Genomic DNA, 7,114 nt, shown 5'->3' with positions numbered 1-7,114 from the left:
GAGGCTGTGTGAGGCTGTGTGAGGCTGTGTGAGGCTGTGTGAGGCTGGTGTGTGGTTTGCATCCTTCAAGGCATAACAAAGCAAATGTTTTGCTGTATTTGCTCTGCATTGAAAACAAAACGGATGGATTACCTTTTGAAAAGAAACCACTGTTCACTGCAGATCTTAGGCAGATGGATGAACACTAATTGCATCCAGAAGTAAGTAAATAAACACAAACCCACAGGTAGGAGTAACTGAACCCACAGGAGAAGCGTCCTGCCTAAGATCTACACAACAACAACGACGCAGCAGAAACAGATGGCTGAAGAGATGTGTGTGCAGCCGACGACAGACAGGAGCAGCTCCAACACGAAACATTCTGTTTGTGCCGTTGTCTCGTCGGGCCTGTAATCCCTCAGGCAACAAACAGAAAACCGCCGTCAGAACGGGTGAACCTGCGGCCCGTGAGGCGGGATACGCTGATGCCGCCTGGCGTACCCGTCACAGAGAGCTGCGAGCGCACTTCAGAACCGAGGCGGCTGGTGTCACCGAGTCTGCAGAGGGAGGCTGACAAACACGAGCACAGCAGCACCCACAGCCTCCATCAGCACTTTTTACCTACAGAGTCTCTCGTTTTTATTTACCGCTGCAAAGTTACCGTACACAGGAGGGAGTAAAACTGAACAAGGTGGCTTTAGGTGTTAAAAATTGCTCCCAGGGCTAAAAGTTTTAGGTTCCTAATGATTACTTTCAAAATAAACCAACATTTTTAAGGGAGCTCCTCAGCTAGAAGAAAAAAAAAAGCTTAAATATCTAAGAAAAAAGTCCAATGTTTAATTAAAGTTTCGCGTTTTTTTTTTTTTTTTTTAAAGGAATGAATGTGGCCCATCAACTGGTGCGTCGCGGGCCCTTCCCTGGACAAAAAACAGTGTTAAAGTAAACCAGAGCTCGATTGTTGCGTCTGCCTCAAGGCTACTGCTTAAATAACAGACACATTTTAAAACTGCATTACCCAATGGGCAGATTTTCAGCTAAAGCTGCAGCTATTCGAGTATAAAAGGGAATGCATTACTCCCTTGACTATCGCGGGGGTTATGTTCCAGACACCCCCGCAATAGATGAAAATCCGCAAAGTAGGGATGTTATGTTTATTTTAATATTTATATATTATAATTATTTATATATATTTTAAGGCTTTATAAACCCTTTCCACACTCCTGCAATGTCCTTAATGTTCTCTAAATGCTCTCAAAGAGCACAGCGAAAGAGAGCAGACAGACTGATGCTACGGTTACTGAGCCAATCGGCATCCAGGATACTGAGCACAATGCTCTGATAGGTCGCCATCCATCAATCAGCCAATCGTGTGCCGTGCACAATCTTACATTGAAAACCCATGACACAGTGAGTCCGCGAAAGCCGAACTGCGAAGTACCGAGGGACTACTACTTCTCTACCATCAGAATGTCGATTGTTTTGGTTCAAGGTCAAATTTTTTTGTTACGTGTTGGCACCCTGTTACATCGCTCTTTAAATTGGAGGCCATGGCTCTCGACCAAAAACAGGTCGTGGGGGAGTCTTTACCTCAAGGGGAGGAAGGAAATCAGGGGTCTGGGCGTCTTGTTCCTGAGTGATGGTAGGATGGAGCGGGAGATGGCTTGACAGATCAATGCCGTGTCCTCAGTAATGAGGGTGTTGCTTCAGTCATTCGTAGTGAAGAAAGAGTTGAGTCTAAAGGCAAAGCTCTGGATTTAATAAAATTGCACAATGACTTTGGACTTTTAGGGCCGGAGAAGTGAAAATGCTTATTTGAAGAGGCATCTCGTATGTGATATTAAGAAGTTGTAAGTCGGTGGCTGTTTTTTGCTACTTGTTTTGCCATCTTATTTTAATTTGTAAAAAAAAAAAAAAAAAAATCTATGCCTCTTTTATGATTGTTGTTTTTGTCCATTGAAATCAGGTCTCTCTTGTAAATGAGCCCTCGAGACTCAATGGGATTTACCCGTCTAAATAAAGGTTGAATGAAAGTGGCTGTTGTGTTTAAAATGAGTGTTTATGTAATTATTTTCAGTTTACATATCTGATACAAGTTTTATTCATTCAAGGCAGTCATATTTGTTCATAACTTTATTATTACTAGGCCTGAGAATTACTGGATCCAAGAAAACTGTTACTGGAACGCACTCTGTTAAAATGAGTGTTTACAGATCCTGTTCCAGCAGGATCCTGCTCAAATTAAGCCCTGGCTGTTATTGATGAAAAACTCTGATAAACGGTGAATAATAAGGCTCTGATTAACAAAAACTAGTTCTTTTGGCTGCTCTTTCTTTAGAGGTCGGCGCTGACCACAGAGCTACACCAACCAACACTCGCACTGGGACAGTTCTGGTGTCCTCATACTACACACCAAATACACAATCTGCTGATCTTTGGAAAAGGTTTTTTGTTTACCCTGAGCCGGTGGTGTGTGCGCACAAAAACCAATAACAGTAATTGGTACGCGGCAGTACGGCACATTTGATGAAACCAAAGTACTTCCCCTCCTCCCAGATGTTCCTTCAGCCTTTTAATAATGAAATCTGCTTTTGTGTTATTTAAAAAATTACAATAACCTTCCTGCTAATCCTCTGGATTTACGACCCGGTACACCTGGATTTCTGTCATGTACTTAAATCCCCTCGGCTCTTGGTAACATATTAGGATTATACATCGGATATGCTTCTTTAATAAATAGTTTAGATAAGCATATCTGTTTAATTTGATGCGCCCGCCCTTCCTGCATGCAGGATTACAGCAAAAGACTCAGTTTTGTTTTGTGCTGCAGAGACAACATGTAAACATCTGAATGATAATTCATCAGAATAATTACAGATTGAAGGATTTTAAACTGTGCTTTACAGATTTTAAACAGTACTTTACAGAAACTGTGTCCAAAACGACTCAGACCATCAAATAAACAGAACAACAGTGTGATCACTGAGCTGCTGAAGCTAAAGCTGAAACAGAAAACGAGAAAAAAACTAAAGAAGTAAAATGCTAGCTAAAGCCAAAAGTAGCAAAGGACTAGTTAAGTCAAAAGTCTTGAAATGTTAAATAACAGTGAAAAGAATCAAAACACAATTAAAAGCCAAAAGTATCAAAAACAGACAAATGCTAAAAGTATCCAAACATTAGCTAAAAGAAAACAAATAAAATGTTTGCTAAAAGTAGCAAAACGCAATGTAAAGCTAAGAGTAACAAAAGTCTAGCCAACACTTCATAACAATAGCTAAAGCTAAAAGTCTCTACATGTTTGCCAAAAGTATCAAAAAGCTAGCAAGAAACTAAATGTAGCTAATAGCTAAAAACAGCAGTACATTAGATGAAAACATTACAAACAGAGCGAAAAGCAAATGCTAGCTAAAAGTATCAAATTATTAGCAAAAAAAAAGTTAAAAACATTAAAAACCCTGCTAAAAGCTAAAAGTCTCAAATGCTATGAACAGCTAAAAGTAGAAAGCATGAAAATGCTGAAAGTATCAAACGGATAGCTAGGAGCTAAAAGTAGCAAAAGACAAACCAGCAGATAAAGCAAACAGAAAAACAGTTTGCTTATTTTAAAAGAGAAAGTTTCTCAAAGAGAGGATGTGTTTCTGTGGCGAATATATTTCTAAATAAAGTTAAATACATTTAAAAGTATAAAAGCTAGAAAAACAAAATGTCAGGGCAACCAACTCCTAAATCAGCTGAAGGTTTTGATGTATAAATGTAAAAAAAAAAACCGTAGTATACAGAGTAGACAACAAATGCACTCCAGATTCACACAATATACTGGTTTATCCTCTAAACTGGTGCTGAATTTACAGTTGAGTCCAAAACTGAAGTTTCAGATTAAATTTTAACATTCAACTTTACTGACTTACTGTATTTTCTGCCGTACACGTCGCACCGCCCTGTAAGTCGCATCAGTCCAAATATGTTTAATAAAGTGGAAAAATCCATAAAGACGTTGTTTCACTGTATACGTAGCATCTATTACGTGTCACCGCTGACAAACTGGAAATGTGGGCCGGTGTTGTGCCAAAAATCGATTGGCTGCCGAATGGCGGCCGCAGGAACGTGCGTGGGAGGACTTTAACAAGAATTAAACATGATTAACACTTAAAAACAAATATTTGTTTGCTCAAGATTATAGTAAAGGTGTGTCTCAGTCCAACTTTTCCTTAATAAATGCATTTTGACGATCAAATCAGCTGCATCTCAAAAGTATTCACTGCCTCGGTGCTCCAGGAGGAGGAACGCTGCGCATTTCTTCGAACTGTAACAAGATAAGCACCTAAAACTATTGTTTTTTTGCTCGAAATTATAGTAAAGGTGTGTATCAGTTGAACTTTTACTTAATAAATGCACTTTAATGGTCCAATTAGCTGCCATTCACTGGGGCGGAGCAGCAAAATGAAGCAGATTTGACGGATGCTCCAGGCGAGCTGGACAAGGTGGCATATTGTGGCAAGCCAATTGTGTCATTAATAGCCACTTTTACCTATTACATGACACAACGGCATGCCATACTACTCGAGTGCCATCTAGCGGCTGAAAATGGTAGTGTTCAATTTTTTCAGTCAGAATGAATAAAAATGGTCATATCTCAGACAAAAAATGGTTTATAAATATGGGAAAAAACAAATAAGTCGCTTCGGCGTATAAGTTGCAGCGCATGCAAATTATGCACCCCCCCCCCAAAAAAAAAACAACCCATAGGCTGAAAAACACGGTAAGCTTTTTGATAAATAAGGAATCAATAACACCAACTTATCCTCCGCTGTCAGGAAAGGTGGGCAAAGTATTCACTGAATGAGTGTCTACATCTGATGGACTCGGCTGGTTGCTGACTTTATCAATCAATCAAAAAAGTCATTGGCAACAAATTTGGACCCGATCACGCTGCTTGCCTTTATGATGGCTTGGTTCGTGCCTCGAGTACCTAGACTCAAATGCTTTGGGCAGAACGGATCAGATCTCTGGGATTTTACTCAGTCACGTTCTATTGGTGTGGTCATGTAATTTGGACATTTCGGAACAGAGTGGACCAACACAGACTCAAGGTAGATGTCATTAAGTTCTGCCTGTCCCCAAAACAACTGTGTGTTTATCTGAATTTGGCTCCCTTGGCTGGCCTTGAAGGTCATCTTATCCGAATTCGCCTGGAAAAAATGTGATCCGACGCTCACCCCCCCCCCTCCATGAGGAATTTCCAGCTGATAACCAGATGAAACCAGCTGAATAAACTGTCATCATTTCAGGACTCTTGAATTCTCATAGACGTTGTCCTTGGCCATTCCCCGACATCCCTCGAGAATGTTTATGGATCTCACCGGAGGAAACTGGTTGATAATTACATCCTTATCAAAACTCTTACAGTGCCCTCGAGAGCATCTATGGACATGCTCACCGTTCTCATCGCCTCCCCCCTCTGCAGAATGACTACGTCACTATGTGCTTGTTTGTGTGAGGTGTTTTTTAATATCAGTGTTTTTCTTCTCAGCCAAGAAGAAAAAGTCTGATAGGAATTTTTTCGCTTCCAATTCCTACATGTGTCCAGTTTCACTACTTTTTGTCTGTTTAAACAAATTTATCAATCCCACAATCCCTGAGATCTGATCCATTCTGCCCAAATTAAATGAGTCTTCTAGGCTCAATGTGACTTATCTGTCTAAATAAAGGTTGAATGAATGAAAAACAAAAAAACCTTCTACAGTCCACCCATGATGGCTGGTACAACTAATCAACCTCAGCCAACACAAACGACTATAATTCAGTGCATTTCACAGATAATGAGCTAAAGTTTGGTGTGGCAGTAGCTGAGAGTCATTCACAACACACACTCCAAGCACTAATAAATCATGCAAGATATGATGATATTTCAGCAGATCAAGCATAACGTTGGTTTCAATGTTGGACCACAAATAATGGCATAAACTGTATTCTTCTAAGAAATGCTACTTGACAGTCCCCAACATTAAACACGCTGTAGTGTCACAGCCTGCCCCCTATACACCCACACCGTTTGGTTACCTTGCGTGTCGTGGTGAATACCTTCGCACCTGCACACTGGGCTGATCTCACCCACCCAGCACCGGCAGATGGTCCTCACCCTTCACTGAACACACACTCCGGCACCTGAGACGTCTGGGAGATCTTTCTGTTCTCCTGCCACTCAGTCTTGGTGCACAGGAACATATTCTAAACACATATGTACAGGCAGGTGTGTATCCAGTGCGTGGGCTCAAACAGACTCTTTCTATATGCAGGCAGGAGCGTTTGATGTAGGAGGTGGAAAGTGGCAGAATTAGTAAAGAAAAGGCTGAAGGAAAAAAGGCTCTTAGCTCAAAACGATGCCCCGTTAAGAGTGAGAGCATCCAAATGTTTTACATTCGATCACCTGAGTTGGCCTAAATATTACTTCCATGTTCTACTACTAGTTGCTGCATGTGACACGTGCAAAGTTCCAACTGTGTGAATGTTTGTAACGATTGTATCGAGATCAGTTTTCCTTCAGAATGTTTCTTGGCACATAACTCGTTCCACAATTTTTGTGCTATTTTGACAAAATGTGCAGCTCACAAAGGTCTTATGGTAATTGTGCAATTTTAACTTTTTAAAATATTAATCTTTATCTGACATGTTTCTTTCATACAAAAATAAATGGAACCTTGCTCAAATCTTATAAAACCTACTTTTTTCTTGCCATTTCAGCCTTTTTATGATAATTATACTTCTGCTAATGCTAATTCTGCCCTGGCTTTTGGCAATATTCTGAACCTGCTAATGCTAATTCTAGACTGTTGACGCTAATTCTGCCTATTTTATCCAATTCTGCTTTTGTTTTAGTTAATTCTGCCTTTGTTTTATCCAATTCTGCCTTTGTTTTAGTTAATTCTGCCTTTGTTTTATCCAATTCTGCTTTTGTTTTATCCAATTCTGCTTTTGTTTTATCCAATTCTGCCTTTGTTTTATCCAATTCTGCTTTTGTTTTAGTTAATTCTGCCTTTGTTTTACTTAATTTTGCCTTTGCTTTAGTTAATTCTGCCTTTGTTTTAGCTAACTCTGCCTTTGTTTTAGCTGATTCTGCCTTTGTTTTAGCTGATTCTGC

The sequence above is a fragment of the Nematolebias whitei genome, chromosome 8 (genome assembly GCF_014905685.2).
Source record: "Nematolebias whitei isolate Nwh7 chromosome 8, NemWhi1, whole genome shotgun sequence".
In the NCBI taxonomy this organism is placed as follows: Eukaryota; Metazoa; Chordata; class Actinopteri; order Cyprinodontiformes; family Rivulidae; genus Nematolebias; species Nematolebias whitei.
Note: the sequence above shows the minus strand (reverse complement) of the source record.